Source organism: Ailuropoda melanoleuca, chromosome 15 (genome assembly GCF_002007445.2).
Source record: "Ailuropoda melanoleuca isolate Jingjing chromosome 15, ASM200744v2, whole genome shotgun sequence".
In the NCBI taxonomy this organism is placed as follows: Eukaryota; Metazoa; Chordata; class Mammalia; order Carnivora; family Ursidae; genus Ailuropoda; species Ailuropoda melanoleuca.
The window spans coordinates 62,922,673-62,939,899 of record NC_048232.1 but is presented as its reverse complement, the minus strand read 5'-3'; the positions used below and the strand labels follow the sequence as shown (position 1 = coordinate 62,939,899).

The window sequence follows — 17,227 nt, the reverse complement described above, 5'->3', positions numbered from 1 at the left end:
ATTGTAACAAAGGCACCACTCTCCGGGGAATGTTTATGGTGGAGGAGGCTGTGCCTGTCTGTGTGGGTGAGGGGATCTATGGGAAGTCTCTGTACTTTGCACACAAGTTTGCTTTGGCCCTAAAACTGCTCTAAAAATAAAGTCTTTAAAAAATGCAAGTTGCGTAGGTTTTTGAGGTGACCTGGTGTGGAAGTTCTTTGACATTCTAAAAGGTATCATCACCACATCCTGAGAAGACTAACATGCAGCTTCATAGAAGAGAGAGGCAAGAAACTATGGTGGTAAGGCCTGACTCCAGTGGCCGGGACAAGCCCTTGCCAATGCTCCCCTGTAAGAACTGTGCAGTAGCAGCCTGTTGAGAGCCCTTGAGTCAGCAGGTAAGCTTGCCTGCCCTGTGCCTGTGTCTGTTCTGCCAACAAGACCAAGGAAAGAAAGTGGAGAGAAATACTTCTCACTCTGAGTGTTTTAAGGCCTTCCTAGGAGATATTCTCCCTCCCTTGTGAGAACTGGATGGTATCAAGCCCAGCCTTATCTGGGAGGACAGCTCAGAGCAGCTGAAGCTATGTTTACCAGCGCAGCTGCCGAAGCAGCAAGAGTCCCCTCCCCTGCTGCTACCATCACTGCCCCTTGCTGGCTGGACAAGGAGAAGGGTGTATTGAGTGACTTTGGCTAATAATTATGCTAACGGCTGACACATAATGATGGCACACATTGTGCCAGGCAGAACACTCAGGGTTTTACACGGATTGTCACAATCCTCACAAGAATAACGGTTCATAGCACTTCGTATATGCCAGGCATATTCTCGGAGCTCTAGAAATATTACACTAATTTCATCCTGATGAGAAGCTAATGAGGCAGTACCAGGTAATCCTTTCCTGTTTTACAGATGAGGAAACTAAGACTGAGAAACTGAATAACTTACCCAATATCAACAGCTGCTAAGTGGTATAGTCAGTAATCAAACTGAAGGCAAGCATGAGTCCACAACAGTCTTGTAATCAGAGTCGAGCAGAGTTGGTCTGTTATAACTTTATTTATCCCTAAAATATTTTCTAAAATAAAATGTATGTAAAAATTCATTACGGGACAACATGAATACATGTTTCCCCCGTGTTCCTAGTGTGCCATATGCTCTTGGATAATGAGGGCTAGCATAACGGATGGTAGCACACACACTCTTAATCATTTGAGGGGACTGCGCCCCACTATGATCGTGATTGTTAACGTTTAGAAAGAAAGCACAGAGCAAGTTTGGAGAGGTGGCAGGAGAGGTGGGGGGATTATCCAAAGACACTTGGTAGGTTACCATAATCTTGGAGAGTTTGCTCTGCCTACAAACTAGCCTATGAGTTTGCAGAAACTTAATCTGGTCAGTCCAATGGGAGGTTTAGCCCCTGTGGAATGGACTCGTAGAGACTACAATAAAAATGACAACACCAATTTATCAATACACAATGAGAATTATAACTGTTGGGGCATGAGACCTCTCATCTCACCAGACCCTCACAACATATGTCCTCATAGACATGCTATACAGAAAGCCAAATTATGAGTAAGTTGTTAGATGAGTATGGGTCAGACTAAAGGAATTTTTCTATGAATCAAATATCAAGGTTATGAGAGCTGGATGCATTCAACTCCATGGCAGGGAGAAATCTCCCACCCAGGAACAGCTAGCTTGAATCTTTGTGCTCAAGTCAGAAATTAGCCTGTGTACTCTGCCCTACATAGAGCTTATCCATAGGAACTATTTGGTTTTGGGCGACAGGAAAATCTAAAACAAGATAGACGTTTGTTTCTAATTTATGTAAAAGTCTGGACTGATGTTAGGCCCAAAGCTGGCATAATGTCCCTTTGTGTCAGAAACCCACGTTCTCTTCATATCTTGTTACTTTGCCCTACACAGACTCGACCTTATAGTCCAAAAGAGTGGAGTTTGTGTTTCAGAAGGAAGCCAGAGAACAAGTTAGAGAAACAGCAAAGAGCATTCACACACACTTGTCTTAAAACAAGCCCCTAGAAGATGCCACGCGGCACTTTTGCTCACATCACATGGTCCAGTATTTAATCTTATGGCTACAACCACCTACAAAGTGTAGTCTCTACCCTCCATGGCCGAATGCTCTTCCAAAAATCAGAGTATCCATCAGCATGGACAAAGTGGACAGGGGATGTGGGGATGAGAGGTGAGGGACCCTCATCCGAGACTGATCTTCCATGGCTTAGACCCCAGCCCTCATCACGGTGGCAAGAGACAAGTTCTTCCTCACCCACTACCCCAGATGCAGCTAATCTGCTGCAGCCTTGCGACATCTACAGCTGCGATGGCCAGGTGTGGGCCCCAGCTCCCAGTCACTTCAGAGAAGGATCTGGGGACTTGCTTTCCCCAGGCCCCTAAAGCTGGGAGAGGATAGTCCTGGTGGCCAGGTTTTTCTGTTTCTGGAATTTGATATCTTTTATAGAATTTCTAATAAGATTTATGATCCTGGAATTTTATTCTTCTTTGAAAGACAAAACCAAAATTAGATACACAACAAGGATTCTGATTAGGGAACCAAACATCATTTAAACCTATGTCTGCCTGTTCTTTCATATTCATTCCTCCTCGCTGTTTTGGGTGCCATTTGAAGGTTCGTTCTTATTTGCTTTCTGCTTTGTCAGTTCTTGTTTCATGTTCTGGTCGAGCTAGTTTGGACTTGTGGCCTCTAATGTTAGCTCTTTCACCCCTCCCTCCCAAATCACACAATACACAATTGTCAGAACATTTCTTCTAAAGTACTAGCACATTTTGGATAATAGTCTTCATGATCTGACCCAGATTTTCCTTTCCAGCTGGACCTCCTATCACTCCCCAACCTGTCCCCAAAGACCAGCCATTCCAAATGGTTTGCTATCCCCCAAACTCATCATTCCTATCTTTGTACCGTTACATAGATTTTCCCTCTGTCTAGAGCACTCTTGAACCCAGATGGGACTCTTTTGCATTTCAATCCTAAAGTCAAGCTACCCTATTCTGATTCCTCTAGCCTCTTCTCTTTGGAATCATAGGCCCCTAGACATACCTTGATCTTAGTACATTTCAGCTCACAGAAGTCTTTTCTAGTGACCAATCTAATGTCCATTGTGAACCCTCATTCTGCTTCTTGTTGGATACCTATGCTCAGGTAAACAGGACAGTTCTCTCATCTCTTCTTTGGGCTTATGTCTAAACCCATGTGACTTGGGCTCATATGGACCCAGATTGTTTGGGTTAGGGGGTACCTCCTTGGCCATGATCTATTCTTGCTGGCCTCCACTTGATGCCCATTGTCTTCACCGTTCCTTTGGCTGTCAGTGCAGACAGGTGGCTATAACATTGCTCATTCTCATCTTTGAAGGCAGATTTAGCAAAATTCTCTGCTTTGGTGTCCTTCCTGGGCACACAGAAGTATATGTTCCCAGGACATATTGGGCAATGGGAAAGTTTAGGGTGCCAAGGCCTGTCTCTCTCTGGATCACTCTCAGAAATACGAGAACATTTTCTTAACTCAGTGAGGTAGCCTGAGCCCAGTCCTCCTAGATCTAGCACGCTGATATGTCTCCTCTATTGTCTGAATGCACCTGCAGGGCTCTACGAGACACTGAAGCACAAACTCCTCCATCACCGGAGCTCTCAATTTCACCTGGGAGTCCTGTCAACCCCTCTTTAGGGAAAGGGGATGCATGCAGTCCCTTCTTGCAGACTCAGCTGCATGGAAGTTCTCCTCTTTGTTCAGACCCTTCTTTCTCCACCCTCTGAGGAAATGTGATTCGGTAGTTGGTGAGATGGGTGGAGGGTGGGAGGAGGCGTGTGGGAAATCTAGCTCTAACCCCATCCTGTTGTCTCTGTGCCCTGACTTCCCTTGGGCCTAGGCTTTTGCAACTCAAAATGTTTACTGTGCTTTTTGCTATAACAGCTTTTGGCGATGAATCCTGTAATGCTAAAAATGGGGCAAAACCAAGGGGTTCTAAAGAAGAAGAAGNCCATCCTGTTGTCTCTGTGCCCTGACTTCCCTTGGGCCTAGGCTTTTGCCTCAAAATGTTTACTGTGCTTTTTGCTATAACAGCTTTTGGCGATGAATCCTGTAATGCTAAAATGGGGCAAAACCAAGGGGTTCTAAAGAAGAAGTATTAATATTACAAAATATCATTATCCCACTGTAATAATATTTACCACATTATTTAAAAATAGATCATTTATTTTTCTCCTTCACTAGACTATGAGTTTATACCTTCTCACTATATAACCTTCTATTTCATGGCATAACCCCAGAGAAAAGATGAAGGAAGGACCCTGATTTGGCCGAGCTTAGGTATCTACAAATAGGCAGAATGAGGGTTCAAAATGTAAATTAAATTGAGCAGTAAAAAAAGAAAAAGAAAAAGAAAAAAGAAAAAAAAGAATATATGAACTGTAATGTGTACCTTTTGCACTAAGATCAAGATATGTCTAGGGTTCCATCAAGGCACAGTACAGGGGAGAGAGTAGGAACTCTGTCTGATAAATGAATTAAGGAATTACGTGACTGATGCTAATAGCTTTTATTTCTCCGGTGCTTACTCAATGCAAGCCAGTCTTGTTAAGGATCTTATACGGAAGGCATTATTTTTCTCATTTATACTTGAGAAAAGCAACCAAGGCTCAGAGAAGTAACCTCTTTTGTTCCAAATCAAGCAGCTTGGGAGTAACAAATCAAGAATTCTAACTCAGGTCTGTTTGATCCCAAATCCTGAATTTTTTCCTCAACTATACTATGTAATCAATTTCATCGAACTTATGAGGTACTTATAGGTACAAGGTCCCAGGTGAGATATATGTGTATGTGTATATGCACGGGCATATATGATGAGGCCTCCTGCTTTCTAGGGAATTCAATGCATTTTCCAACCACTAGCAAGGATTATTTAAATATATTCCCTTGCTCTGCTATTCTTAGAAATTTGATGTTGTTCTTTTCTGTGAGCCATATTGATCCATCTAATATTTACTGCCTTATCAATAAAAGCAGGATACAATGTCACCATGTTACGCTTGGAATCTTAACATTTGTAATTGTGGTATATGTCAGTCAAACGATGCATTTATCATTTAAGTGATTTAGGCATTGGTGGAGAGAAAGAAAAAAAAATGTCTGTTGTGAGTTACATGGGGATAAATGTTTCCTCTTTTCACTGCCTGGCAAGATGGTGGCAGTATTTTTTACAAATAGGATATGTAATTGTGTGGATATTCCAAGCGCTTGTTTATATTTTCCCTTAGGGTTTGACTTTCCTAGATGTCTAAAACACTCTGGGGGTGGGGTGGGGAGAGGGAATGCCATAAACTTTTACAGACAGACATTGTCCTTGTTTCCTAGGCAAATTCAATGCACCTTCTGTTGGGTAATTGGAATCCAAGAAGTAACATGGAGTGTTTTAGCCAAATGTGAATGAGCTGTATTTATAATGGAATGGCAGAGATTTGGAAACTCAAGCCATTCAATGTGAGAGAAAGTGATTAAAAAGACACAATGAGAGATCAGAGTGTGTTGACTCAGTTGTAGAATTTGGCATTCAACACAGTAAACACAGGTAAATGTGAATAAATATTTCCAGAGAATGGTTCTATACCTGTTCTATTTCTGGGGTAGGGTCTCACTGCATTTTGCTGGAAAATGCATTTTCTTTTTTTAGAGGGTGGTCATTGTAAACTGCACAGTTTAAAATGTGCCGTAAAAACTGTGTATCTCCGAGTGGAGTTATCTCTTTTTTTTTTCTTTCTATTTCAGGTTAATTTGATAGGAAAGAGACATTGGGTAAGTTATAAGCTTCATATTACTTTTTTTGTGTCATAACAGCTTCTTTTGCAAAAGGCCATGTGTCTGCACACGTGTGTGTGTGTGTGTGTGTGTGTGTGTGTGAATGTGTCTTTAGAACATCTAAGCTCCTGGGACTTTGTAAGTGCAATACCTTCACTAGAGGTCAAGGGCTGAGGGCATAGGCCAAAGGCCAGGTCGCTAGGAGGACTGGGTGGCTAGTTGGGTTATACGTGCACTAGGAGGAAAAAAACCCCAGCTGGTGATTTCAAAAGATCTGTAAGCTTTCCATTTACTCTCATATTCATTGTTAAAACACCATTTAATGAACATTTACTCATATGAATATATAAATATACCCTGCCCTCTCCTCATCCCAGCCATTCATTCCAATTTTCCATTTTATTGGTTGGTTGTGTATCCCTCAGAATTCCCAGGTTACTTTTTCTTCCATGTGAGAATAGTGGTTTTCAATCATTTTGGAGTCACATACCTCTGAGAATCCTATGAGTGATATGATCTTTTCCTAAGAAAAACACACAAATACTCAGAATATTAGAGGTTCAGAGCTCCCCAGAAGTTCTTCAGTGGACCCCTGCTTAAGCATCACCACTCTCTAGGATCTCTTTTTTCCCATGTATCTCTAATGCCATCCCATTGCTTCTTTTCCTTACATTTTCACTTGCAGCTTAGATAACTGCTCTGTTTCTAACTTTGACTAATCAAAGATGTGCTGTTTCTTTTGTGTCATAAAGTGGTGGAGGGATGAGAACAGGCAGCATAAGTTCCTCCAGCCCCACCATCCTTTAGTAGAAGTCTTTCTCCTATGTTATTCTGGAACAGATGTCTAATGGACTCTTCTTTCTACCTGGTGAGGATGAAACTGATATCCAATAGCAGAAAATGATTATTGAGTTTTTCCAGGAATGGCAATAGGTCTGGTATAATACTATCTATACCCTTAACATGCACCCTCTTGAATTCAAAGTATATACTGATACGATGGCATCCCCATCAGATGGAGTGCTTGGTGGTAGAGCTGAACAAAGTTAACTGGTTCCCACAGGAATCCTATCTCTGATTAGACAACAGGTGTAGAACTGATGGAAAAAAGCTAAATGCCTGTGTTTCTCAACAAAATATATTAAAAATATTGAAGATATTCAGGATTGCGTGTTGCCTACTCCAATTTGAAAAATGCTGATTTATGAAGCTAAAAATCTTATTCCCTGAAACTGCTTTTCATTGCCAATTATAAATGAAAAAGAGTTCTTGTGTTAGGCAGAATATTGGCTCCCTAAGACTTCCCTGTCCTAAACTCCTGAACCTGTAAATATGTTACCTTACATGACTAAAGGGATTTTGCAGAGGTGACTAAGTTTAAGGACCTCAAAACAGGAAGCTGATCCAACTTGGCCCAATCTAATTACCTGAATCTCTCTACTTGGAGAACCTTTCCAGGCTATTGTCGGAGAAGAGGTGTGATCACAGAAGCAGGGTCAGAGAGATGTCATGTCATTGTCTCTGAAGATGGAAGAAAGACAAAGAATGTGGGTGACATCTTGAAGCTGAAAAAGCAGGAAAATGGATTCATGCCTAGAGCCCCCAGAAAGGAGTCTAGCCTGGTTGACACCTTGATTTTAGCCCAATGAAACAATGTCAGATTTCTGATCTCCAGAACTATAAGATAATAAGTGTATGTTGAGGTGATTTTTACAACAGCCATGGAAAATGAATACAATTCTATTGTTAAAACTGTAAAAAAGTTTAAACAATACATCATTAATATTACTGTGCAAAAATTTTAAAATTTTATATAATTCATGACCCCAAAAGAGGTGCCTGTGGATCCTCCAAGGGTCCTTGGGTCCCGGAGGGAGAAACACAGCTGTATTAAAATATTCGGAGAAGATGTAGACAGGGGGATCCATAGATTCTTTTCATCTGTGCTTTTGTTGGGTAGATTTGTAAATTCTTAACTCATTGCTTCAAATGCGTTGGTCTCATTTTATGAAACATATCTTTCTCTATGTGTTGAGTCACTTTCTCTTACATTGTTTAAATTTCTCATTTCTCAGCACTCAGGTTACCAATAGTAGCTTATAAATGATGCATCATGTCTTTTAGCAATGCATTCTACAGTCGCCAGAAGCCGTGCATTAATTTTTTTGCATAGTTCAAAATTGTCCTGTTTAGGATTAAAATAGCAGATTGGTTTATCTGCAGTGAGATTCTTTCATCTGATAAAAATAAAGCTAGTTTTTCTTAGTAATGCCTTGAACTGTAACCATGTTATCTTTTAGAATATTTCATTTCTACCATGTGGGAAAATATGCATCTCATTGAGACAATATTGTTGTCCTCTTTCTAAGTTTATTGATAAATTTATTAGAAAAGAGAGAGAGAGCATATAATAAGTTTAAAAAGGATCTTGAGAGGTCATCTCTTTCTTCAAGCAGGGCTGTCTCTGAGTGATTCCGAACAGATAAGTATCTATCCTAGGGATGGAAATGGAATTTTCCCCCCTAAGGGAGCCCTAAATGTGTTTCAGTCGGCTCATTTGCATGAGTCATTTACATTGATTTCCATGAACCATTCCTCGGTTTCTATTCCTCATATAACCCTTGACTTAACAAAACCTCTCTCTCTTTCCCTTTCTCCTCCCCCCTATTTATTATTCATTCAATTCATATCTGAAAGCCTATTCTGGGAATGTCCTGTGCAAGGCATGATGAAAACCTCTGAGAAATAAAGTGCAGTCTTACCTCAAAGACCTTGCCATCTCCTGTAGAAGCCAGAGTGTGGGCCTAAGGAAAGGTTAGAAGACTCCCCAGAGATTTTTAGAAAGCATCACACCATGACATGCAAATGCAGGCAACTAACAGGGTAAGCGTGGGCAGTGGGCAAAGCAGACGGAACTTCCGCGGAGTACTACTAGATGGGAAGCCCCTTGTCTATGTTACCTTTTTTATCCTCCACCAACTTTTGAAAGAGAGAATTTTATCTCCCTTTATGTAAGTAGAGGATATTGCACGCAGTCTTCCAACAGACCCTGCTTTATCTGAGTCTAAAATTCATGCTGATTTCACGGGGCGCCATTGCCTTTGATGTGCAATTACAGAGGGACGCACTCTCTGGGGATTAAAATGTTCTGGGAGGATGTGGCGATTGTTCGATTCATTTATCAATCATCTACTACGTGCCGGGCGCTTGCTAGCTCTAATCTTCCATTTTAGGCAGGAGGAACCTGAGGCATAGGGTAAGTAACTTGCCCAACAGCACATATTAAGAGAGTGGGAGGCCCAGCACGGGGACCCAAGTGGTCGGACTCCCCACACCACGCTGCCTGCTCCGCGCTGTGCCGGATACAGAGGATTCCGTGTTGAGTGGGAGGGTCTTTTCATTCCTTTCCGAATAACATCGGAAGAAGCCAGTTGAGCAGCTGATGCCACAAAGTGTGGAAACTGTTTTGACAGGGGAAGTAGAATGCTGGGAGGACGCAGAAAGGCTTTCTAACCTAGACACGAAGAACAGGAATGCTGCCTCTAGGCGATCAGCGCCCAGCCGCGACCTGCGGGATGAACAGAAGAGAGTCCTACGAGCACAGAAGCTCGTGCAACCCATCAACAAAATCACAGCCCCACCTTAACTCTGGGGCTGATTCAGAGACAAGCCAGTTGCTCGTAGGGGCCTCGTCCCCCAGATACCCACTTGGTTCACTCCTTAACTTCATTCAGGTCCTGACTCAGACGTCACCCCCTCACTGAGGTCTTCACAAACCACCCTATTTAAAGTTACACCATACCCCCAACCCTCCTGATTTCTTTCCATGGCATCTATTTTTCTCCACCACATCTAACTCCCTACATTAATTATCGCTTCTTATCATGTATTTCCTCCCACTAGAAAAATACGCTCCATGAGGGCGTCATTGTTGTTGTTTTCCTGTTGTGTTCACTGCTGTATTTCAAGAGCCTAGAACAGTACTCACAATGAGCTCTCAATAAATACTCAGTGAATGTGAAGATCGCCACACGTTCCTGATTTCATGGCCACTGTTTTATGCGAATCAGAGATGTTTGCACTCAGGTGTTCTCACTGCAAACTTCCTGAGGACCCTAGTATATCATGCTCTAGCCTGGATACTCCGGGAGCCACCAGCCATGTGCTGGGCAGGTACTTTATCTCCCTAAAGTCTGCAAATCACACATAGAATTTTCTCCAATTTTGTGTGGAGTGGAGGATCTTAGTTTTTGCGTCCCTCCGTCACCTATGCATTTTCCTTTCCATTTTCTTCTTTTGCAGAGACTTGTTTCTAAGTCTATCTGCCTAGGCAGGCCTCTGAAGCTCATCCCTGGGGTATATTCCTGGGTCGTGATGCCTGTTACACAAAAACTTAACAATGCCCTTTCTTACTTTTACCTGATATGAGGAAGACCTCTGGCTTTGGCTGACTACAAATGTTTAAACCTAAGAGGGCACTATCAAAAATATCGGGCACAGCAGAGCTACCAAATACATCCTGTTTTGTCTACGGTTACAGCTTCTATTATTTTTTCAGATAATCTTTACTTTACAAATATGTACTGACAGTTGGTACTTCACCTGTCCTTTTATATCTGGGTAGAAGAATGGAAGCAGAGAACCCAAAGCCTGTATGTAAAGAGCTCGTGATTGCGAAGGGAATACAGAGACCTTAGAGACAAGATTAATTCACTTGATGAGAGAGAGAAGGAGTCGGGGGTGGGAAAGGGGATGGGTGGGAGGCTGAATACAATGAGTGTATCAGTTGCCTGACCAAGAACCAACAGAACTCTTGAGTACTCCTTTACCTTCTCCACCTGGAGGATTCAAAGAGATCTGAAATTTTGTTGCCCTGGTGATATACTACTAATGTGAAGAATATTTTGATTGTGGTTACTGTGTGACCTTTGGAGATAGTTCATAGAATCATTAGTTAACCAGGTCAGCTTCATCCATATGGTATCATTACGGTCATTATGGCAGCAGAGACTAGCACACTAGAAATCAAAACTGGAAAGAAAACTGTGAGATCCCATCTGGTCCTTGCCTGGTGTGATCGGAGCTTCTGTACAGTGGTGACCATACCTAGGATAGGCTGAGAAGGCTGAGGTCAGAATAGCTACCTGTTTCCTGCTATGACTTCCTGTTAACCTCATTCCAGCCCTTGGATACAAATCAAGCTTGATTTAGAATTTTCCCAGCCGTGAAGGCATCAAGTCAAAGCTCCTTTTAGGTGGTCTGTTTCTTGTTTCTCTACTATAAATTAAGAAGAAAGCAGAAGATCCATTTATGAGTCTTTTAATGAACCAATTAGATGTTTTCCTTGGTATTTGAACAGACAATTCACATAAATTCCCAAAGGCTGAATACATAACTCTGAACAAAACATTGAACAGTTTCAGGTTTCATAACTGTTGAATTTGGGGATAATCGTTTCCATGTGTTTCCACTGATGAATCAACCTATAGTCATTTCATAGTTCCATTAAAGACATTTTTTGCTTTTCACAGTTTTGTTTTTCTATTACATATGTGTTTCTCCTCATCCTACACAAAATCTTCTGTTCCCCAACAGAGTTCGTGAATGAGAAAGAAGACAGGACAAAGCAGTGAAATGCTGAGCAGAGAGTCAGTTGGGCCAGGGCCCATGACTCTTCACACATGAAGGAATAACAAGGGTGGGGTACACGCATAGTAGGAGCAAATAGTGGCTGAGTCATATAGGGACTCGTGTTCCACAGTGGGACCAGAAGGTCTTGGCAGACTGGTGAAGGTTTGTCTGTAAGTCTGTTCTGAGATCACTGGGATGCATAAACCACTCCCTCCAGGCATACAATAATATGACAGTCAGTGACTCAACTTTTAATACTCTTCTTTGACTCATGCACCCCACTGCCCCATAAAGATCATTTCTTGAACTGTTTATAGTTCAGAAAAAGACATGTAAGAAGTTTGAATAATACGAGATAGCTTCTAGAGTTACTTAATTAATTCAACACATATGTATGGAATACCCATTATATATTGGTCATGTTTTGTTTTTGTTTTTGTTTTTTTCTAGGAATTGGGAGGTAGAGTTATGGGTTTGGGTTCCTTGGAACTTACATTCTAGTGGTGGGTGGAGAGTGATGTAGGCAGACATTCCACAGATAAACCAATAAACAAATATGATGATTTCTAATGATAACGTTTTACCAATGAAATAGACCTGGGAGTTACTATTGAGAGTGATGAGGCTGAGGTGGGGTGGGGTATTCCAGGCAGAAGGAACAGAACATGCAGAAGCAGAGTGGTAGACAGGGTGGCCTCCAGCCTTTTTTCATCAGCATCAAAGGGTTTCTGGGGATCCTGGCAGAAGGTCTCACCTCACCAGGGGACAGGGCCCTCCAGTCAGTGGGTATTTCAAATCCAAGGAAATACAAGGCCCCTGGGCAGCACAGCGGACCCTAAGGACAAAGCAGGTCATTAAGCAGAATGGTAATGTACCTGTGTCCTCTTTGCCATTTTGCTACTTTACCTCTCAGCCTCTATTCACTTTGAGAAAAATCTCATCTGTAGGGGCAGCTGCATGCACACTGCCTGGGGAAATGATGAATAAAGTGTATGAGAAACCCCCACAAGGAACTCTGAGAAAGAATACAATAATTGCACTGGGTTTAGGTAAAAATGCTACACTATGAAGTTTAGTACAGTAGGCCATCGATTCTCAACTGAGGTGGTCCTTCCTTACCCCAAAGGGGCCAGTTGGCAATGTTTGGAGTAATCTTGATTGTCACAACTTAAGAGATAACACATCTAGTGAGCAGAGAGGCCAGAGATGCCACTAAACATGCCACAGTACACAGGTCAGTCCCCATACCAAAGAATTGTCCGATCCTGCATTATGCGCTGAATCAAGGCCCTTATAGCTCTTCTTATTAGCATGAGTTTAATCCTTCACCCTAGGCTCCAGGGCTATCAGGGTACAAAGCAAGTTAGGAGTTTCTGGAGACTGCTAATCTTCTTGCTCCATTATTGGGGCTCAAATCCCAGCTCTGCCTCTTACTGGATATGTGATGACGTGTGTAGGAGACCTCGGGCAAATTACTTCATGTTCTGTGTCTCCATTTCCTGGCCTGTAAAATAGAGACAATACAAGTCCCTACCTCAAGTTATTTTGAGGTCTGACATACAGTGATCACTCAGTAAATGTTAAATATTATTTTTTCTGCTGTGGTAGCCTGGTTCTGGGGAATGTGATTGCCAAATATCCGAACAGTAGGTTGGAGAGTGCTTGCATCAGCATACCCTGTCCCACAAATTCAATGTCACCCTTCAATCATTAGCTGCTCCATTCCAGGCATTTTGCTGGGGGTATGGAGATGGATGACAAATATGGCATGGATAGACATTGTGAATGCCTTCTCCTTGGTGCAGCAGCATAATGACTCCCGACAAAATCGGTAGACACATTTGTCTTTCACTTGAAAACAGAACCGATGTTTTAAAGCCTCATTAAAGCATCTTGTCTATGTGAAATGTGCATGTGCCATTGCACCACTGATCACTGAAGCTGACACGTAAGCATTATTCCAACTGAATTTGATTTAGCTTTGGTATCTGCTCGAAGGTTATTAGACAGCTTCTGGGGACAAATTTCTAAATGAGTGCATTGTCAGTGTTCTCCAGAAAAAACAGAACCAATAGGATGTATGTATATATAGCAAGAAATTTATTTTAAGGAATTGGTTTATACAATAGTAGGGGTTAGCAAGTCTAAAATCTGCAGAGTGGGCTGGCAGGCTGGAGAGCCTGGAAGAGCTGATGTTGCAGATAAAGTACAAAGGCCATCTGTTGGCAGAACTACCTCTTGTTCAAGGGAGGTCTGTCTTTTGTTCTATTCAGATCTTCACCTGATTGGATGAGGCTCACCAACATGATGAAGGGCAACCTGTTTGTTTTACTTAAAATCCACTACTTTAAATGTTTATCTCATCCAAAGATACTCTCACAGAAATATCTAGAATAATGTTTGATCACATATTTGGACATCATGGCCCCGCCAAGTTGACACATAAAATTAACTATCACAGTGAGTAAGGAAGTGTGGCCCATTACTGGTCAAGGACGAATGTTTGAAATTGGTTTGGTTCAGAAGCAGTGGTGCCTCTAAAGTGTGCTTGTCAGAGGTCTGCTTAGAGTGACCAGCCAAGTGGCAAAACTTGCCTTTTAATTGCATGGGTTATCTGGCAGAGGAAACCTTCATCACAAAGAGCAGCAGCTTCCTCTCTCTAGAACAGTCAAGAGACTCTGGTTTTCTTACTGGAAGATCAAGATCCTAACCTTCTATTAAATCATTCTATATGACCCCCCCCCCCGTGATTTTGCCATAGCTAGAAGGGAATAAATCTTCTCTGTGTTTGGATGTTTTTCTTAGACTCTTGCCATTTTTTTGAAGCTCATTGATATGGATAAATTGAAGCCCAATTGTCATATTTGAACCTCCTACACCCTTAGAATAGTGATTTGAGATGTTCATCTCTTCCTGGAAAATTCTCTGAGGAAATTGAATAGAGATATGAAAAGTAAATTGTCATTTGTTTATGATCAAATTCATTCCTCTTTAATAAATTTTGTATTAGAAGCTGCCAAATCTAGTCACAGCTTCCTGTTCCTCCTGCAACCTAGATACAGAAGCATTCCATTCAATCACCCCTTCTAGTGAATGGCTCCTTGCCAGGAACTCCCAGCATGCACTGCCATCTGTTCACCTCTTGGCTGCTTGAACCCACTCCCCTTTCTAAATTAATACTAAAACGTATTTTCCAAATGCCAGTCCTTTGGCTAGTCCCTTAGCTAACTCCAACCTAATTCCAAGTATCAGGATCCATCCATACTCCTTTAGGAGAAAACAGCAGCAGCAAAGCAAGGAAACTAAACCTGTCTAAATGTATGGTCCAAATCAGTTGCTTAAAAACATTGCTGCAATCTTGACGTGGGTCCCAAACAGACTGTCTGAATTTAATTAGATTACTTGGTTTCAGATTTAAACTAAAGGACCTTTCAGAGGCAAATTCTTTTTCTTCTCTCCTCTTCTTCAGCTGCTGTAGTAGGATCTTCCAAGAACAACAGCCCTCGCTCAAGCCTTTTGGGAAGAAAATTTCCCAGGTGAATAGTTTTTCTTTATTTTTCTTACCATTTGGCCCTTGGGTAGAATTGACCACTTATTGTTATGCTGGAAGCTTCTTATGAACACTTCTTTGGAAATTAGGCTTCAAGGGTGAAGAATAAGATGAAATTCAAGGATTCAAGGATAAGAGGAAAACGGAGGGGAAACCCAGTTCTCCTCAAATACTTTCTCTCTCCTTTGGAGATGCTGTGCAGCTAAAGGGGCAAGAGGAAAGATGCGTGGTGATGGGAGGCGACCTTGAGAAAACCTGACCGTATTCATTTGCTAGGGTTGCCATTAACAAAGTACCACAAAGTGGTACTGCTTACAGAACAAAGATATATCGTGTCATAGATCTGGAGGCTAGAAGTCCAAGATGAAGGTGTCTGTAGGATTTGTTGCTTCTAAGGACTGCAAAGGAAGAATTTTTCCATTCCTGTATCCTAGTTTCTGAGGATCTGCTGGCAGTCATTGACATTCCTTGACTTGCAGAGGTATCACCCTGATTTCTGCCTTTATGTTCGCGTGACTTTCCCCTGTATGCACATCAGCCTCTGTGCCCAAGTCCCCCCACCCCTTTCATAAGGACATAGGCCTATTGGATTAAGGCTCACCGTAATGGCCTCATATAATTTGATCATCTGCAAAGAGCTTATTTCCAAATAAGGTCACATTCACAGGTCCTGGGGATTAAGACCTCAAGATCATTTGGGGGGAAACAATTCAGCTCATAATACTAGGATTGGGTGGGAACTGGAAAAGCCCATTTTCTTCTTCTTTAACAAATCTGAGTACAGAAGTTTCAGGCTGTTTAGTTGTATAGATTGCAGTATGAATGTTTTTTATTGCTCAGCATTACCATCAAAGCACCAGCACATAGGCTGCTCTCTCCTGCCTGTCTTACATTGTACTGTTTTCTTATATACATTTTTTATGACTTTGTAGCTATCAGTGTAATTTTCTCTAAGAGAATGACTACATATGGTTTTGTTAAAAATTAACAAAATGTAACTTTCCATTTCTCTCATGAGAAATTGATCCAAGTCTGATAGTACTGAGGAATATTAGACAATAGGAATTGCTCCTCACTAGCTATTTATCCAGGATCCTTTCGCTCACAGCTTCCCATCCCCTTCCATGCACACACNGGATCCTTTCGCTCACAGCTTCCCATCCCCTTCCATGCATACACACACACACACACACACACACACACACACACACACACACATTTACCTTGGCCTTTAACAAGTCTACCAAAACAAGGTATTGGTTTTAATTCCTCTTCCATGGCAGTACTCCCTCATGTCCCTCTTTTTTTTTTCTTTTTTGATCACTTTCCACTGGATGACTGTCAAGTAGATGCCCAGCCAGCTGTGTGCCAGCAGCAGGGCGAAAAGACAAACTGCTACTGGTTTCCTGCAGAGAAAACCTATTTTATCTCAAGGAGCTGAACTGCCAGGTGGAGTTGAGTAAACTTTGGGGGTTGCAATACAGTTGAGGCACAAAGTTCACCACCAACGTAAAACAACCAACCAGTTCTGCTTTTTAATGTGCTCTAAACTGATGGAACGGAGCAATGTAAACACGGGTGAAGCAACGGCTTCAGGAGGAAAAGGGCCGCACGACATTGACGACTAATGCATGAACTGCCCTCTTAGCGTCTCTATGTGGAGACGATAATTTTATTGGGCCTCAGAGTTTGCTGGGAAATCAAGGCTGAGAAGGGAAAAGGAAATTAGAAGAGAGGAATTGTTTATTGCCTGCCAGGTCAACTGATTCATGGACTCTCAGTGTTAGAAAGACCTTTTTGAGAGCAAGGAGTTCAACCTTCTTGCTTTTTTAGGTAAGGAACCCAAAACTTGGAAAAATTAAATGGCATGAGGCTTATGGTTTCATGCAAAGTTTAAGGACTTTGCGCTCATGTCTCTTAACTTTGTCAAGTAGAGATACTCATATATATGTTATAGGTTGTTATGGGGATTAAACGAGAGAGCTTTGTTGGAGTTTATTACATGTGATGAGTTACCTTCCCTCCTTTGACCGGTGTCACTGAGCTAATTGGTCCCGAAGAAGGGAGCAGACATCATTTCTCAGTTTGTTGCTTCTCCTTTGTTCATGTTATCTCAGTGTTTGGAGGACAGGATTCCTGAACTCCCCAAATGAATGAACTCTATGGTTAAACTAAAAACCTCTTTTTGAGGGCACCTGGGTGGCTCAGTCAGTTAAGGTCTGCCTTC

The 17,227-nt window shown here is 41.9% G+C and overlaps 1 long non-coding RNA gene across 2 annotated transcripts in view; it reads left to right on the top strand.

The window, feature by feature from the left end:
* The window catches only part of LOC117796378, an 89,784-nt gene that overhangs the window by 40,876 nt on the left and 31,681 nt on the right, over positions 1-17,227 (top strand). For both annotated transcript variants that reach the window (XR_004620840.1, XR_004620839.1), the window contains exon 2: positions 5,790-5,816. This is a non-coding gene — a long non-coding RNA (uncharacterized LOC117796378). The remainder of the gene's footprint in view (positions 1-5,789; positions 5,817-17,227) is intronic.